This window comes from Loxodonta africana, chromosome 17 (genome assembly GCF_030014295.1).
Source record: "Loxodonta africana isolate mLoxAfr1 chromosome 17, mLoxAfr1.hap2, whole genome shotgun sequence".
Lineage (NCBI taxonomy): Eukaryota > Metazoa > Chordata > Mammalia > Proboscidea > Elephantidae > Loxodonta > Loxodonta africana.
The window spans coordinates 60,399,785-60,419,994 of record NC_087358.1 but is presented as its reverse complement, the minus strand read 5'-3'; positions in this window follow the sequence as shown (position 1 = coordinate 60,419,994).

Sequence of the window (20,210 nt, the reverse complement as noted above, 5' to 3'; positions counted from 1 at the left end):
ACAGCTTAAGACTACAAGAGTGTACAATTTTCTGTGATTCATTCCAGATATTTGTATGCAGTTATTTGTTTGTTGACTGTCAACTCCTTTCCCACCTTCCAGGCTCAAAAGTATCCTAACTCATTTGCCACTGAGTTGATTAGAACTCATGGCAACCCTACAGAGTAGAACTGCTCCATAGGGTTTCTTTGGCTGTAATTTTACAGAAGCAGATCACAAAGCCTTTCTTCTGCAGTGCAAATCATTTTAGTTTAGTATTTGAGTGCAAACGATTTGCACAACCCAAGGACATAAATATATCCTAGGGGGCAGGTAGCCTGCAAGCCATGCTTCCCAGACTCCCTTTCCAATTGGCTTCTGGTTAAGTCCTGCCAGTGCTGGGTACTACAGGAGATTCGAAGGAAGAAGGAAGACACAAACTGTTTTTTTTTTTTTTCTTTTTTGTGCTTAAAGTGAAAGTTTACAAATCAAGTCAGTCTCTCATACAAAAGTTTATATAATCTTGCTGTATACTCCTAATTGCCCTCCCCCTAATGAGACAGCCCAGTCCTTCCCTCCACTCTCTCTTTTCGTGTCCATTCCACCAGCTTCTAACCCCCTCTGCCCCCTCATCTCCCCTCCAAATAGGAGATGCCAACATAGTCTCAAGTGTCTACTGGATCCAAGAAGCTCACTCCTCACCAGTATCATTTTCTATCCCATAGTCCAGTCCAATCCCTGTCTGAAGAGTTGGTTTTGGGAATGGTTCCTGTCTTGGGCTACCAGAAGGTCTGGGGACCATGGAAGGCACAAACTTTTTCTGTTCTTTGTGGCTTCTGGTCTCCCTCCCGTAGCAGCAACAGAAGTGATGCAACAGTAGCAGGGGGCAGCAGCGGTAGCCAGCAAATGTGGGCGCGGCTTCCTGCAAAGCAGTGGCAATGACAACTGTTCTCACAGCCTCAGCACCACAGCAAGCATGGACTCTTGGTTAAATAACCTTTCCTTTTCCTCCATCAGGGTGGTGGTGGTTTCCTAAAGTTGCTCATCTTTGGGTAAACTTAACTTCTCCTCTTTGCTTTGCAACAATTTTTAACCAAACCGTGTATTAAATCCTGTTTGAAATATAGAATGGTTTTTGTTTTCCTGACTGAGCACTGACTAACACACATACACTTGGGCATGTGTGTGTGTATGATCCATATATATACTTTTTTGCATTCATGAGACCAAACTGTTTGTATTGTCCTCTATCTTGATTTTTTTTAATTAATAATACATTTTGGGAATCTTTCCCTATCAGCTCATATGAGCTAGCTACCCCAGGATCTCACTGGTGAGCATTAGTGGTTTCTAAGTTTTTTCTGTTATCAATGGTGCTGCCATTAACAGCCTTGCACGTACATATGTATATACTCGTGCTAGTAGATCTGTAGAATGGCATGGAGTTACTGGCTTGCTCTAGTTTTAAAAACTGTATTCATGAAGGCAGAGCCAAAATGGCAGAGTAGTCAAATACTTCCTGTGGTCCCTCCAACAAAGACCCGAAAAAAACAAGTGAATCAATTATATATGACAATCTAGGAGTCCTGAACATTAAAGACAAAGTTGAGGAGTCAAACAGTGGATGGAGAGACAGTTCAGAAGCAGTGAGGATTTGCCAGCTCTGACCTGGCCAGCATCCTACAGACTGGATCAGCCAGCACGCACAGGCTGAGGCGAGCAGTAGCACTCGGGATGTGTATTCAGCAGAGTCTGAACAAGCCTGTGGAACTAGGGGAAATCTGCACTAGATCTGCTAAAATTAAATGCAAGCATCTAACTTACCTCACGGGATCAAAAAAACCGTTTCCCCTCTGGGAAGTAACTCTCTCCCATTCATCTGCCCCCTCCCTGCTCAGCTCTGGTCCTGGGCCATCTTCAGTGATTGCCACACCCCCTGGGCTGGAAGAGGGTCCCACCACACACCCAAGCCATTCTTCCAGCTTTGGAGAGGGAACAAATTAACAAATAACAAACAGGCAAAAGTAATCTGCCAGCTCTCCTAAGCTGGGACTTCAGGGCAGGCACAACCCCTTTACCTAGGCACAGGCATAAGGGGTCTGCAGATTTTGAATGCTGTTCACCCCTGCCTAGACCTGTGTGGGCTCATTTCAACAACATAGGCCCTCGTTACATAGTACAGCAGGGTATATACCTGAAGCCTGTTTTCAACTGCAGTAGCTAAGGCGTAGTGGCAGATTGGTGATATTTAATGTCACCCTGCCCATTAAGTAGCATCCTCACCTACCCACATCATGGGCCTGAGGACTGGTTGCTCCACCCTCTCCACTTAGCCACCCATGACAGGGATCAGGGAATAAGTAGTGCTTCCCAGTCCTTACAGCCAACAGCATTGGGTGCCCAAAATCTGGCTATACAACCCACCTACCTACGAGCTCTAGGGAGCAAGGACACACCTTCCACCTAAGCACTCAGGGACAGCCATCAGGCCCCGCCTTGCTCAACACATAACCCCTACTGCAGCCGATACCTGGGCCTACTTCAATCACCCCTACATGGCACTGCCTGTCTAGGACTGTAGGTGACAACCTGTACTACACACTCGGTGACTGACAACCTGGACACCTGAGCTGAATCCACACAGGAAAAGTAACTGGACTGCTGGGCTCACATACCTAGTAGCAGCTCTAACCATCTGCTGATAGGACGTGACAGCTTCAACAACACCAATAATCAAGGTAGCTCACATGACCAGCCTATTTGGACATATCAAAACAAAACAAAACAAGAAGCTAGGACACAGTAAAAAAAAAAGCAAACATAAAATAAATAAATACTATAACTTATTGATGGCTCAGAGACAACAGTCAATATCAAATCAAATAAAGAGGCAGATCATGATGGCTTCAGCTAGTGACCAAAACAAAGAACCAAAAAACCTCCCAGAGGAAGATAAAGTCTTGGAATTACCAAAGGTAGAATTCAAAAGTTTAATATACACAGCTCTTCAAGAGATCAGGAAGGAGATTAGGCAAAACACAGACCAAGCCAAGGAACACACAGACAAAGCAACAGAGTAACTTAAGAAGGTTATACAAGAGCATAATGGCAAATTTAACAGGCTACAAGGATCCATAGAGACAATAAAAAGAAATCCAAAAGATTAACAATAAAATTTCAGAATTAGACAACTCAATAGAAAGTCATAGGAGCAGTATAGAGGCAATGGAAATCAGAATTAGTGAGACTGAAGATAAAGCACTTGATACCAATTTATTTGAGGAAAAATCAGATAAAAGAATTTTAAAAAATGAAGAAACCCTAAGAATTATGTGGGACTCTATCAAGGGGAATAACCTACTAGAACAAGGAGGGATAACAGAAAATACAGAGAGAATTGTTGAAGATTTTTTGGCAGAAAACTTCCCTAATATTGTGAAAGATGAGAAGATAACTACCCAAGAAGCTCATGGAACCTCACACAGGGGAGATCCCAAAAGAAAGTCACCGAGACATATTGTAATGAAACTTGCCAAAACTGAAGATAGAGAATTTTAAGAGCAGCTAGGGATAAAAGAAAAGTCGTCTACACAGGAGAGTCAATAAGACTAAGCTTGGATTACTCAGCTGAAACCATGCAGGCAAGAAGACAATGGAATGACTTATACAAAACCTTGGGAGAAAAAAATTGACAGCCAAGAATTACATATCCTACAAAACTCTCTCTCAAATATAATGGTGAAATTAGGGCATTTCCAGATAAATAGCAGTTAAAGGAATTTGTAAAAACCAAACCAAAACTACGAGAAATACTAAAGGGAGTTCTCCAGTTAGAAAATCAATAAAACTGCTGCCATCGAGTCGATTCTGACTCATAACGACCCTACAGGGCAGAGTAGGGCTGCCCCATAGAGTTTCCAAGGAGCGCCTGGCGGATTCAAGCTGCTGACCTTTTGGTTAGCAGCCATAGCACTTAACCACTGCGCCACCAGGGTTTCCAGAAAATCAATAACATCAGACAACAACCCAAGAGTAGAAAACAGGACAGAACAACCAGATATCAACCCAGATAGGGAAGTCAAAAAACAAATCAAAGCTAAAACACTGAAAATGGAGAAACAGAGACCAATACTCCTCATGAACATAGATGCAAAAATCCTCTACAAAATTCTAGCCAATAGAATTCAACAACATAAAAAAAAAAATTCACCATGACCAACTGGGATTCATAGCAGGTGTGCAGGCATGGCTCAACATTAGAAAAACAATTAATGTAATTCATCACATAAATAAAACAAAAGACAAGAATCACGTGATCTTATCAATTGATGCAGAAAAGGAATTTGACAAAGTCCAACACCCATTCATGATAAAAAACTCTCAGCAAAATAGGAATAGAAGGGAAATTCCTCAACATAATAAAGGGCATTTATACAAAGCCAACAGTCAACATCATCCTAAATGGAGAAACTCTGAAAGCATTCCCCTTGAGAATAGGAACCAGACAAGGATGCCCTTTATCACCACTCTTATTCCATATTTAGCTGGAGGTCCTAGCCAGAGCAATAAGGTAAGAAAGAGAAATAAAGGGCATCCAAATTGGTAAGGACAAAGTAAAAGTATCCCTATTTGCAGATGATATGATTTATACACAAAAAACAGCAAAGAATCCACAAGAAAACTACTAGAACTAATAGATGTCAGCAAAGTATCAGTATACAAGATAAATATACAAAAATCAGTTGGATTCCTCTACATCAAAAAAGAGAACTTCAAAGTGGAAATCGCTAAATCAATGCCATTTACAATAGCCCCCAAGAAGATAAAATACTTAGGAATAAATCTAACCAGAGCTGTAAAAGAGCTATACAAAGAAAGCTACAAGACACTATTCAAGAAACCAAAAGAGACCTACATAAGTGTAAAAACATACCTTGCTCATGGATAGGAAGACTCAACATTGTGAAAATGTCATTTCTACCCAAAGCGATCTACAGATGCATTGCAATCTTGATCCAAATTCCAACAACATTTTTTAACCAGATGGATAAATGAATCACAAACTTCATATGGAAAGGGAAGAGGCCCTGGAAAAGTAAAAAGCATTACTGAAGAAGAAGAAGAACAAAGTGGGAAGCCTCACACTACCTGATTTTAGAACCTATTATACCACCGCAGTAGTCAAAACAGCCTGGTACTGGTACACCAACGATACATAGACCAATGAAACAGAATTGAGAATCCAAACATAAATCCATCCACCTATGAGCAGCTGATATTTGACAAAGGCCCAAAGTCTGTTAAATGTGGAAAAGACAGTCTCTCTAACAAATGGTGCTGGCATAACTGGATATCCATCTGCAAAAAAAAAAAAAAAAAAAAACAAGACTCATACCTCACACCATGCACAGAAACTAACTCAAAATGGATCAAAGACCTAAATATAAAATCTGAAACGAAAAAGATAATGGATGAAAAAATAGGGACAATGCTAGGAGCCCTAATACATAGCATAAACAGAATATGAAGAATTACTAACAATGCACAAACACCAGAACAGAAACTAGATAACTGGGAGCTCCTTAAAAATCAAACACTTATGCTCATCAAAAGACTTCACCAAAAGAGTAAAAAGACAACTTACAGACTGGGAAAAAATTTTTGGCTATGACATATCCAATCAGAGTCTAATCTCTAAAATCTACAAGATCCTGCAAAACCATAACAACAAAAAGACAAATAACTTTTAAAAAATGGGCAAAGGATATGAATAGGCACTTCACCAAAGAAGACAATCAGGCAGCTAACAGATACGTGAGGAAATGCTCACGATCATTAGCCATTAGAGAAATGTAAATCAAAACTAAAATGAGATACCATTTCACCCTAATGAGGCTAGCATTAATCCAAAAAACACAAAATATTAAATGTTGGAGAGGCTGTAGAGAGACTGGAGCACTTATACACTGCTGGTGGGAATGTAAAATGGTACAACCACTTTGGAGATAGTTTTGGCACTTCCTTAAAAAGCTAGAAATAGAAGTGCCGTACAATTCAGCAATCCCACTCCTTGGAATATATTCTAGAGAAATTAGAGCCCTCAAACGAATAGATATATACACACCCATGTTCTTTGCAACACTGTTCACAATAGCAAAAAGATGGAATCAACCTAGGTGCCCATCAACAGAGGAATGGATAAACAAATTATGGTATATACCCACAATGGGATACTATACAATGATAACGAACAATGAGTAATCCATGAAACATCTCACAACATAGATGAATCTGGAAGGCATTATGCTGAGCGAAATTAGTCACAAAAGGACAAATATTGTATGAGAACACTATTATAAGAACTTAAGAAAAGGTTTAAACACAGAAGAAAACATTCTTTGATGTTTAGAGGGGTGGGGAGGGAGGGAGGGGGAATTCACTAACTAGACGGTAGACAAGAATTATCTTAGGTGAAGGGAAGGACAACACACAATACAGGGGAAGTTGGCACAAGCAGACTAAACCAAAAGCTAGGAGGTTTCCTGAACACAACCAAACACTACAAGAGATAGCGTAGCAGGGGTAGGGACTGGGAACCATGGTTTCAGGAGACATCTAGGTCAATTGACATAACAAAGTTTATTAAGAAAGTGTTCTTCATCCCACTTTGGTGAGTGGCATCTGGGGTCTTAAAAGCTAATGAGCTGTCATCTAAGATGCTTCAGTTGGTCCCAACTCACCTGGAGCAAAGGGGAATGAAGAACACCAAAGACACAAGGGAAATATTGGACCTAAGAGGCAAAAAGGGCCACATAAACCAGAGACTCCATCAGCCTGAGACCAGAACTAGATGGTGCTTGGCTACCACCAATGACCACCCTGACGGAGAACAAAACAGACTCCCTGACAGAGCAGGAGATAAGTGGGGTGTAGAACTCAAGCTCGTGTAGAAAGACCAGACTTAACGGTCTGACTGAGACTGGAGGAATCCCAGAAGATGCAGCCCCCAGGCTCTCTGTTAACCCACAACTTAAACCATTCCCAAACCAATTCTTCAGCCAAAGATTAGACTGGACTATATAACATAAAATGACACTCATGAAGAGTGTGCTTCTTAGTTCAAGTAGATACATAAGACTAAACGGGCAGCTCCTGCCCAGAGGCCGGATTAGAAGGCAGAAAGGATATGAGCTGGTTGAAGGAACACGGCAAACTCGGGGTGGAAAGGGGAAGCGTGCTGTCACATTATAGCCATTGGAACTAGGGTCACATAACACTATATGTATAAATGTTTGTATGAGAAGTTAACTTGAGCTGTAAACTTTCACCTAAAGCACGATAAGTAAGTTAAAAAAAAAGAGAGAGATTTGAGAAAACACCAACAACACCTGGAAATAAAACAAAACTATTCAAGACCCAGCCCTTGCCTTGTGACCTACTTCTGGTATTGGGTCACTGATTTGATTTTCCATGTGGGTGTCCTTGTCTTTTTTTTTTTTTTTTAACCAGGATGTCAGTCCCTAAAGAATTGAGATTCTGCTTTGCTCTTGTCAGTTGTCTACTAGAGATGAAAACCCTGCATCGGAAGCTCCTTTTAGGTACCTTGCTACCTCGCTACCTCCTAACAGACTTCCCTGATGTCCACCTGGATCTGGAACTGTTTTCTGTACCTACATTTTGATATCTAGGCTTTGACTATATACTGGGATACTTGTTAATAATGTTGAATCCCATCCATACTCTTTGCATCGACTACTAGTTTTAGCCCTCATTGCTGTACACCGCTTTGTCTGCTGTGCTGTATTTACAGATGAACCGCTTGAAAACATGGATGGAATTACATATTATTCCTTTTTGTAACCTCAGGGTCTGTTACGATAGGAGCTTGATGCACACTGTGATGAAGATTCTCAAAGATTAGGGGACATAGTTCTTGTGAATGTAAAGGATACACTATAATTAGAAAAAGGAATTTAAGATTAGGGTAGAAAAAGTGGAGTGCAGAGACAGAGGAGATGTTTTTGCAATCCTGGGGGACAGATAAAGGAAACTGGTGGTGTTCATATCCTGGTTTTAGTACTATGGTCAGAGGAAATGCAATGCTCAGGTTATGGGGAGGAGGGAGCTTAACAGGGTCTGTGGCTTGGCATGAAATTATTAGGAAAGGTTATTTAACCCCTGGGTACTGGGGGGAGGCTTGAGAAACATCTACTCTGATACACTGACGTCAGCTACTGTAACCTGTAACCCATGCCAGAACCTCAAGTCACACAGTCTGCAGGATTTAGGAGACTGAAGGCAAGAGTCAAAGCCCCAGAGTTAAATGTTATAAAAATCATGGATAATTAAATCAGACCACACACACACACACACACACAGACACACACACACACACTCTCTCTCTCTCAAACTGCCCAGAAAACCCAGTCCTGTCGAGTCAATTCCGACTCATAGCACTGCCCCATAGTTTCCAAGGAGCACCTGGTGGATTCGAACTGCCGACTCTTTGGTTAGCAGCAGAGGAAGGAAATCCTTAAAGGTGTCTACTTAGCAGCATCTAGAGTCTTAAAAACTTGTGAGCAGCCATCTAAGATACTCCACTAGTCTCACCCCATCGAGAGTAGGAGAGAATGAAGAAAACCAAAGGCACAAGGGAAAGGTTAGTCCAAAGGACTAATGGACCACATCTACCACAGCCTCCACCAGACTGAATCCAGCACAACTAGATGGTGCCTGACTACCACCACTGACTACTCTGACAGGGATCACAATACAGAGTCCTGGACAGAGCTGGAGATAAATGTAAAACAAAATTCTAACTCACAGATAAAGACCAGACTTACTGGACTGACAGAGACTGGAGAAAACCTGAGAGTATGGCCCCCAGAGACCCTTTTAGCTCAGTAATGAATTCACTCCTGAGGTTCACCCTTCAGCTGAAGATTGGACGGGCCCATAAAACAATACGAGACTAAAGGGGCACACCAGCCCAGGGGCAAGGACTAGAAAGCAGGAGGGGACAGGAAAGCTGGTAATAGGGAACCCAAGTTCAAGAAGGGAGAGCGTTGACATGTCGTGGGGTTGGTAACCAATGTCACAAAACAATATGTGTACTAATGGTTTAATGAGGAGTTAGTTTGTTCTGTAAACCATCTAAAGTACAATAACAAAAAAAAGAAGAAAATGAAAAGGCAACCCATAGAAAGGGAGAAAATATTTGCAAATATTTTCTGATAAGTGACTAGTGTAAAAAAAAATCTACTTAGCAAAGGATGGCAAATACAAAAGCAGATTGGCAATTATTGCCACCTATGAAATTTTTTTTTTTTATGCTGAGAATGTCATTGTTACTATAGTTGGTAAACTGCTTCTATTATTGTATTTTTATGCAACTAATATATGCATTACACTTTTTTTGCAAACTGCACAAACCCCCACACTTTATTTTCATGAATGTGGTATATCAACATTTTTTTTACATGTTGCTGACTTCAATTTCGATTTTTTTTTTCTGTCCAATGAATTTAATGTTACTGGAATAAAACTGATCTCGTGGAAACTTCATTTAAGGGAGGAATTTTTCTAAACCAGGTGCAACCAATGTTGAACTGAATGGGCTCATGATGGAAACTGGATGCCACATTGAAACCAAAGAGAATGAAATGCACAAAGAGCTAGAAATTAGTAAGTGAGAAATGATCCTAGGACAAAAACTATAACAGCAAGATGTTTATATTTAGTGCTTTCATAAATCTTAAACTGAAACATAGTTTTTGATAATCAATGTCTTTGAAATTAAGAAATGAAAGTCACCAGAAGAAATTGTGTTTTCGTCTTAAATAGGCCATTTTAGCTGATTCATTCATTATCATCATCATCATCTGACTCCTGGAACCCTTCAAAGTGTGATTGCTTGTCACTATCATCATCGAAGTATCTCAGAGTTGCCTACGATGCTCTTCTGTAACTTCTGAACTGATGTCACTATCATCACTGCCTTTGGCATCTTCAACTTCATCATCAGTATTCTGCTGGTACACAATCCCAGACTTTCTGAAGCTGTTGTGGATGGTTTCTGAGGTTATTTTCCCCCAAGCAGAATCCACTCACTTGTAGACTTCCGCAACCATCGCCCACTTCAGTCATCCTGATGGTGTGAACTCATGAACCCTACACTGCATCCATTCATCCTGCTTTTTTCTCATGAAAGTCTTGGACAGGTGGTTGCCTGCTACATCTAGCAGCAGCAGCTTGCAGGTAAGGCCACTAGGGCATGACTGCACCAGCTGAGTTAATATAAATTTGAACTTTTTTGTCTTTGTGAGCAGCCATGACAATGAAAATTAGTAAAGACTTCTACAAAAAGCATCCCCCCCACCACCCAACCTGGCCCTATAACATTTATCTCCCCATACTTTGCTAATCACAGCCCATCCATCCCTTCTTATGACAGTGAACAACCACACTGATAGGTGCGATAACTCTCTTGAAAATCACCGTGGGCTTTAATTTCACCCCACTCACAGTGCAACCAAGGACTACAGTGAAGCAAGCCCCAGTGGTTGTAACAGCTACAGTTTTCCTACCAGAAGCAGCTACAGTCCTGGAAGTCAGAATGTTGAAAGACATTGGAACTTGTTCCATATTAATTACATCCATCGCAGGGACTGAGTTCAGAGACTTCTTTGGTGATGAATTCGCATAAGTTGACCACCTTTTGCTCCTTGTCATCCGGAAGTTGCTGGCCAACAGTGGTTCACATTCTCATGGAACTGCTGTTCCTTTTCATGAATTTAGAAGGCCAGGTGAAACCCACCTTGAAATCTGGGATTCCTATTTCATTCACCAGAAGCTTCACTTTGCTATGAACTTCGGCAGTAGAGACAGCTTGATTTTGTTCCCTTTGGGAAATAATCCACTCTTTCAAGTTGTTCCCCACCTCAGGCCATTTTGGGCCCACGACGTGTGTGTTTTCGAGGATTCATTTACTCCAGCTCTTTTTTCTCTTCTGTCCGTTTGTGAATTATGACTCTCCAACCTTGAACTCTCTTGCTACTCCTCTGTTGCTTGTTTTTTTCTCCCTCAGACGACTTTCAGTTTGAAGTTGGCTGGGTGGAACTTGTGTTTAATTCCTGCCATGATCCTAAAGGAATCTAAGATTTAGATATATAAACTGAAAAATGTGCACAGTATAGTCGATAACTGTCTAGTTGTAGTCAAGAGATCATAAAGTTCAAACGTGAGGTGTGCAAGAAGCAAAATCTTTTTATATACTCAAACATATGTCTAAGGTGACTTATGATCATTGATCAAAGACATTGGCAATAATAGGGCAGAATTAGACTATGAAAAAAGCAGACCTAACATAGCTTAAAGGTTTCACTTAAGATGATCTGATAAGGTTTTCCAGTTCAACTGCTGGGCCAAGATCGATGGTTGATCAGTTTTGCTTTGTTTACTCCTTCAATTAAAAGCCAGAGTCAGAAGAACACTGTGATAATTACGTCAGTGCAGATTGAATCGAGATTCCTGTTGAGAGCTACTCGATGGCATTTATGCTAATACAAACTTTGCTTTGTTTGTGCTTCCAGTTGGTAGCACGATTTATGGACACGCTTCAATAGGTTCAAAGTTTCGACTGATGGCTCAAAAGTGCTGGGGATATAACTATCGACTTAATAGAAACAAAAGCACAGTCTCAATTGTTTATTTTCTGATTACTGGGATACTACCAAACTCAATCCATGACTTCTTGACCACGGCTTATACCTTTATTATGCAAATATGATCAAAAGTAACATTTTTGGACTATTGAATGAGGGTGAATGAGGCTGAAATTCGTTTCTGGAAACGTCACAAGACATGTGCAGCATATGCATGGGCGCACTATGCCAGAACTGTTTAATGTCATTTATGCACATTATCTGTGTTTGTTTGTGTGGGCACCCTATTTGAGAAAAGTACAGTATTTTAGAAAATGTACAAATATTTATAAGGACTTTTATATATTTGTTGCCAACTTTAGTCCTCATAATCTAATTTTTTTCCATAAAGTCTTAGGGTTGTTAACTGAAAATTCTCCTGCCAGTGGTTGTTTTTTAGGATTCTTTCTAGTCATTATAGTCAGGAGGGACTAATGTACAGTAAGTTTTTCTAGGAAATATAGGGGTATTTCTTTTTTTAATTTTTATTGTGCTTTAAGTGAAAGTTTACAAATCAAGTCAGTCTCTCACACAAAAACTTATATACACCTTGCTACATACTCCCAGTTGCTCTCCCCTTAATGAGACAACCCACTCCCTCCCTCCACTCTCTTTTCTTGTCCATTTCGCCAGCTTCTAACCCCCTCTACCCTCTCATCTCCCCTCCAGGCAGGAGATGCCAACATAGTCTCAAGTGTCCACCTGATCCAAGAAGCTCACTCCTCACCAGCATCCCTCTCCAACCCATCGTCCAGTCCAATCCATGTCTGAAGAGTTGGCTTTGGGAATGGTTCCTGTCCTGGGCCAACAGAAGGTCTGGGGGCCATGACCACTGGGGTCGTTCTAATCTCAGTCAGACCGTTAAGTCTGGTCTTTTTACAAGAATTTGGGGTCTGCATCCCACTGCTCTCCTGCTCCCTCAGTGGTTCTCTGTTGAGTTCCCAGTCAGGGCAGTCATCGGTTGTAGCTGGGCACCATCTAGTTCTTCTGGTCTCAGGCTGAGGTAGTCTCTGGTTTATGTGGCCCTTTCTGTCTCTTGGGCTCATAATTACCTTATGTCCTTGGTTTTCTTCATTCTTCTTTGATCCAGGTGGGTTGAGACCAATTGGTGCATCTTAGATGGCTGCTTGCTAGCGTTTAAGACCCCAGACGCCTCTCTGGGGAGTATTTCTGATTGCAGTAATGCCTGAGATATGTCTTGAACACTAATAGCAAAGTTTGTCAGATTAACCAGATAAGAGGCAATACTTCAGGCAAAGAAATATGCACAAAGGTGCAAACAGAGCAAGCTCTGTTCAGCACTTGCAAGTAGATAAGTGTTGTTGGAGTATAAAACAGAATGTGGCACTCCTTGAGTTTTCTGTTGTTGCATAAAAAACTATTACAAACTTAGTGGCTTAAAGCAACACGCATTTATTAGCTCAAGGTTTTTGTAATTCACGAGTCTATCATGTTTTAGCTGGGTTCTCTGCTCTGGGTCTATAAGGCTGAAATCAAGGTGTGGGCTGGTTGAGTCCTCATTTGGAGACTCAACTAGGAAAAAATCTCCTTCCAAGCTCCCTCAGGTTATTTGCAGAATTCATTTCCTTGCAGTTATAGGACTAAGGCACCTATTGTCTTGCAAACTGTTGACCAAGGGCAACCCTCAGCTCCTAGAGGTCAATCTCAGGCACTTGCCATATGGCCTCCTTCATTTTAGCAGTGGAGAACTTCCCGCCTGTTGAATCCCTCTTTCCCTTTAAATCTGACTTCTGCAACCAGCAGGAGAAAACTCTCTGTTTTTAAAGGGCTTATGTGATTAGGTTAGGCTCCCCTGGATAATTTCCCTATCTTACAGTCACAGAATAACACCAGTAGGCAGAGGCCAGGGTGCTTGTTATGGATTGAATTGTGTCTCCCCAAAAGTTAGGTTGAAGTCCTAGTCCCTGTACCTATAAATATGATCCTGTTTTGAAATTGGGGGTTCCTTTTTTGTTGTTGTTGTTATGTTAATGAGGCCATAAAGACTAGGATGAAAGTTGTGTTATAAAAAGAGCAGAATAGATGCACACATACACATACACGGAAGAGACTGCATATTTACAAGCCAAGGAACCAAGAAACATCTGGGGCTACCAATAGAAAAGGATCCTCCCCTAGAGGTGATGCTCTGATTTGGACATCCAGCTTCCAGACTGTGAGACAGTAAATTTCTGTTCATTAAAGTCACCCACTTGGGGTATTTTGTAGTTGTTGTTATAGCAGCATTAGCAAACTAAAGGGCCATCTTAGAATTCTGCCTACCACAGGGAGGATATTGGGAAATGGCTCTGAAAAAGGAGAGTTCTAGATGCCTCATTTAAATGGATATTGACTATATAATGGATGTCTAAATTAAGGAAAATCGGATGGCAAAGGCTAGGAAAACCACGTTAAATAATGTATGTCACTGAAGCAAAAGTGAGGTGTTTTGCCTCCAAAAGATGAGACAAATTCAAATTTTGAAAGGCTTTCAGAAAGAATGGCTTGTATTTGTTTACAACAGAGGGCAGAACAACAGACAGTGGGTGGAAGTCACAGGTAGAAGCAACGCTGCCAAAACAAGAAGCATTGAAATTCTCTGCATTCTTTGTGTTTTAAAAAAAATGCTCTTAAAAATATGGATTCCTTAGGGGGCACTGAGCTTCTATTAAGGGTGATGGAAAAATCTAGATGTGGATAGTGCTGATTGATAGTTACATAACATGATGAATGTAATTAATGTCATTGAATTATACATGTAAAAAAAATGTTGAGATGGCAAATGGTTTGTTACTTATCACAAAGAAAAACAGTGTTCAGAAAAATATTGATTCTTGGACCTCACCCAAAACTGTGGAACCAGAGTCTCCGGGACCAGAGCTGGTGATCTCTAAATGTCTCTTGGTTGCATGACTCTTCCTGTGTATTATAGACGTGGTCCACCACTACTGCTAACACCGCTTTTTTCTGGATTTCTGTTAAAGGGGACTCAAATCACATTGCAGGCAAACTTTCTAGACTCCTTTGGAAGGAAATTGTTATGAAATATATGGATATAAGAAGATTCAGTGACTGGGCTGCTCTTTTTTTCAGTCATCGAAATGAGATATTGCATCAATTAAAAGAAAGGAGCACATTCTCTAGAAATTTCCTTTCTCTGAGGATTCCTGCTGTACCCTGATAGAACTAATGTCCTTTCATGGAAAAACTTCCTCAACTCAGCTTCGTGATTTTAAGAATTCATGGCTTCGTGGCCAGTGTCTGGAGTCTTAAAAGCTTGCGACCGACCATAGTGAGACTTCTTCCTCTAAAATAAATGGACAAACAAATATCAGAGTGCCAAATTCTACCTCCCTCCACATTTGCATCTAGGTGCTGTATTTGCCTTGTTCTAAATATAGGCCTGACAAGACCCATCTAGAAAAAAATGCAATTACACCTATAATGCTGTTCTTTTTTCCACATCTAGAAGCGATCCTATTTTATAGTCTGTTTCTAAACTACATAGACTGAGCTCTTTTTTTATTTTTCAGATTCTTATACACAATGCCGAATTTTTAGATTTCTACTTCTGAAGCAATTTTTAAAATTGACACTAGCATAATATTTGAGTTTTCATTCTTCCAGAAGCCATCAAATTACACGCACTGAAATTCTCTTGCCTTGCATCCTGTACTCATCTTTACAACACACAAAAAGATTTTTCAGTAAAGAATCTTATTTCCTTAGGTTACCTGTTTTCCATAATAATACTAAAAACAGTTTCTGTGGAGTCAATTCCAACTCCCAGTGGCCCCATGTGTGCAGAGTAGAACTGCTCCAGAGGGTTTTCAAGGCTGTGACCTTTTGAAAGCTGATTGCCAGACTTTTATTCCAAGGTTCCTCTGGGTGGGTTCGAACCGTTAGACTTTCAGTTTGTAGTCCTGTGCTCCAATTCTTGGGCCATCCAGGGACTCCTTTTCTATAATAGCCTCTGTTTTTTATAATAACAACAAAACAGCACCAGGGTGCGGTGGTTAAGACCTACAGCTGCTCACCAAAAGGTATGCAGTTCAAATCCACGAGCCGCTCTTTGGAAACCCTATGGGGCAGTTCTATTCTGTCTTGTAGGGTCACTATGTGTTGGAATCGACTTGATAGCAACGGGTTTTGTTTTGTTTTTTTTTATTTTGTTGCAACTAATGGGCAGTTCTGATTATGATATTAAGTAAAATTTGGCACTCTATTCTGAGAAATCTATCAAATTCTATAAATCCATAGAAAGTAAATAAGAAGTTTACATAAAATCATATATAAAATAGAATGTACCCTTTCGTTTTGGAGGCAGGAATTTAGAGCCATTAATTTTCTGATTAATCATTTGGGCTTATGCCTAACCCTGTCGTAGAGGCTGCTGATTCTCCACCCTCAGGTCAGAGAGGCTGCTTGCCATGAGTTAAATGTTATGTTGTGGTTACTTGCGAAATGCTAACAGCATTGCTGTAGGCCCTCCCTTCTTGTGTCCAACCTGATGGCACCCATGGGTCCAAGTTGTGGGTTTCAAGGGCATGGCTTCCACTGCTTTTCCAACTCCATCCTGAGGATAGCCATATTTGGCTGTTATCTCTGGTCCTCACTTCATCGCCATGACTTGCGTGTATGTGTGTGTGTGTCCACGATACAAAATTAGATCAGGCTTGAGGCACTTGAGAATGTCCTGTTCACTGACCATACATTTTAATGAAGCATATAATCCAAACTTGAGTTCTGCTCAATTATCTGGCTCCAAAAAATTGTTTACTTTTGTGGAAAATTGTCAGCAGTTACAATTCAATGGCTTTTGCTTTTTTTTTTCTCCTTGGCTGTATATCTAAGCTATTAATTTCTTTTTAGTTCTTATTAGCGGCTGTAACATTACATGCCTGGTTGTGGCATGCTTTAAAATAAATCCTTCAATTTAATTTCTTTTATTTTTTATATGCTACTACGTATAACTTTTTTCATATTATTCTCTCTCTTTGTGCAAATACGTGCAAAGTTATCTTCCTCTTTTGTAAGCAACCAAACAGTTCCTTATTTCAAAAGCTCTGCCACATATTAAAGGGGGAACTTTTTTTCCGCCTGAATTAATTTATGTGAATAAGAAGTTACATCAAGGCCTTCTTGTTCAAGAGAGAGTGTTTGTGTTAACAAATTTCAAGAGGGAGAGGTAAAAGGAACCACTTGGGAACATATTTTACTGCTAACATAGCATTATGTGTCTTATGTTATTGACATTTCACACTTGACAACTCAACCTGATGAGCCTGTTCGATAGCATAGCTAGAGTTTAACATAAGAGAAAGAGTGAGTCAGCATGTCCTAAAATGCATTCTGTAGAACTATTCCATAAGATGTTGTCTTAGTTTCCTAGTGCTGCTGTAACAGAAACACTGCAGGTGAGTGGTTTCAGTGAACGGAAATTCAGGGCACTAGCACTGGCTCTATGGGAAGCCTCTCTCTGTGGGCTCTGAAGGCAAACCCTTGTCTCGGGTTCTGTAGTGTTTGTCTCAGCTTTCCTTGGGGATCTCCATGTGGAGTGTATTCCCCCATTTGTTCTTGCTTCTCTGTGTGTAATGCGCCTTTTTATATCTTGAAAGTGAGTAGGTTTAAAACACACCCTACACTGACCTGGCCCCATTAACATAACAAAGAAAACCGTGTTCCCAGATGGGATTACATCCACAGGTATAGGGGTTAGGATTATAACACATATTTTTCAGGGGCACAATTCAATCCAGAATAGATGTTAATAGTTGCTATCCTCAAAGGGTTCTTTCATCCAAAAAATTGGGAAGGAGTGGAGTAAACAAAGTTAAACAAGTCACCTTCTTCTGAGGTACCTTGGGATGAGTCAAACCTCCAACCTTTTGGTTAGCAGCTGAGTGCGTTAACCGTTTGCCCCACCCAATGACTTAAAGTTTCTTTACAACATGACTTTTAAGAGCCTTTAAACTGCCAATACGTGCTATATAGCAGCATTTACAGTCCATGTTTGTTTTTCAGTACATCTGATAGGACTGGTGTTCTAGAAAACACACTTTGAGAACCTCTGGAGTAAGGGATGAATTCTTGGCCTAGAACATGGTGTAGCTTGCTATAAAGTTAGTTGGAGGAATGTTGAAAATATTTTAAAGTTGTATATATTTTAGTGGCATTCTCGGATCCACACTGAAAAAAACTTGATAAAAAGTTTTGAAGGCCTAAACTGTCCATTTAATGAGTTAGCTTCCAGTTATTGTTTAGACAAAGACAGGTGAGCCATGAAGTGTGTGGCCCATTTTGAAGGTGTGACACAAACCGGGTCAACAACAATCCTCCCAGCAGCTGCTGCCTGAGAATGTCTAATGAGGCTCACAGTGTCATTATGCTGTGTGTTAGTTTCCTACAGCTGCAATAAGAAATTGCCACAGATTTAGAGACTTAAGACAACAAATTTATTCGTAGGCCAGAAGTCTAAAATCAGTTTCACTGGACCAAAACCAAGGTGCCAACAAAGCCAAGTTTCTTCCAGAGAATCTAGGGGAGAATCTGTTCCTTGCACTTCCAGCTTCTGGTAGCTGCCGGCATCCTTTGGCTTGTGGCTGCATCTCTCCCATCTTTGTCTCCTCTTCTGTCTGTGTCAAACCTCCCTCTGCCTCTCTTGTATAAGGAACACTTGTGATTGAATTTAGGGTCCACCCAAATAACCCAGGATAATCTCCCCTTCTCAACTTCCTTAATTTAATCATATTTGCAAAGATCCTTTTTTCTATGCAGGGTAACATTTGCAGGTTCTAGGGATTGGTACCTGATATCTTTAGGAGCCACTATTCACCACCGCTACCAGTTACTGTTGAATTGAGTTCAACTCATGGCAACCCCGAGTGTCAGAGTAGAACTGCACTCCCTCCGTAAGGTTTTCAATGGCTCATTTTCTTCCAGAAGTAGATCACTAGGCTTTTCTTCCAAGGCACCTCTGGGAAGACTCAGGCCTCCAACCTTTCATTTAGCAGCAGAGTGCGTTAACTGTTTGCGCCACCCAGGGACTGTACTGCTAACATAATCCCATCTATGCCTATAAACTGGTGAAGCCAAGGTCATTTACGTTACAGAACGTGCAGACATGTTAGCCACACACTAAGCTTTTACTCCTTCACTGCAGCATCTTCTGGGATGTCTCTCCAAGGCTGAGGGCTAAGACACTTAGCAGGAGTGTGCACATTACAAAAGTCACCTTTCTCTCTCATTTGTTTTCCCTCTTGCAGAGTAAGGCATGGGCACATGTACCATTTTAGGAAACATCATTGATTCTGTAATTTTAAGAGGAAGTAGGGTAAGGTCAATGAGAGTGGAACGTAGAAGTTGGCTGTTTGGAGCTGGCCATGGGCTTCGGAAGAGGATATCCTGAATTTTAAGGGGTCTGTGTTCTCCAGTCTAGTTCAACGGGGTAGGAAAGCAGGCAAAGATGCAGAAAAGAAACTCTAGAAAAGCTTTTGACTGGAGTAACTCTCCGTATTTTCTTTTTTGCAAACCATTGCAAAGCAATAGGCAATAGGCAGGATTCAGATTCACCTAAGGTGAGAAAACTCAATAATATGTACTCAGATACTCAGAACATAAATGGGAGAAAAATTGAAGTTGTTTCACTTCTTTCTCCTTCCTCCTAATTCCACCTCCTAATACACATACTCACACTCACATACACTCACACACTCACACTTACACATTCACATACTCACACACACACACTCACACACACACCATCTCTGAACATTCCTCTGCCCTCCCCAGTAGCTGAGTGTCTATAGAAGCAGGGAGAAAGACTTTGGGGGGAGGGACAAGAACTACCTCCCAGTTGCTGTCGAGTCGATTCCAACCTATAGCGACCCCATAGGACAGAGTAGAACTGCCCCATAGTGTTTCCAAGGCTGTAATCTTTACAGAAGCAGACTACCACATCTTTCTCCCACAGAGCAGCTGGTAGGTTTGAACCACTGACCTTTCAGTTAGCAGCTGAGCACTTAACTACCACACCACTAGGGCTCCTTAAGAACTACCTAGAGAAGTAGAAAGCCCATGGACTCTAGATTCTTGGTCCTGCATTTGTTAGCCATCTGAATGTGAGTAAGTTAGATCCTGTGTTTAATTCTTAGTATCCTCATTTGTAAAATACTGCATGATCTACCTCATGAGGACATTGTGAGGAACAAATACAATATATGCATAATAAAGTACACTGTGAGCAATGCAATGCTACATGGATGTTCATTATTTGTGTTGAGTGGGCAAAATTTGGGGGCACCTGAACAGAGCGTACAGAAGAGGCCAGAACTTAGAATCCCCCTGGGTGTGGGAGATGCTGGCAGGAACTCTGATTGGAGAGACAGTGGCTGGTGCCAGAGAAATAGGACTGGCAGGACTGGAAGAATTAGCTGGATATTGAGAATCAGAGAGGCTAGATATTGAACACAGGACAGAAGTGACAGACAAATTACAGATGTCTTAAGTAGGCTGGAATCATTCATTCGT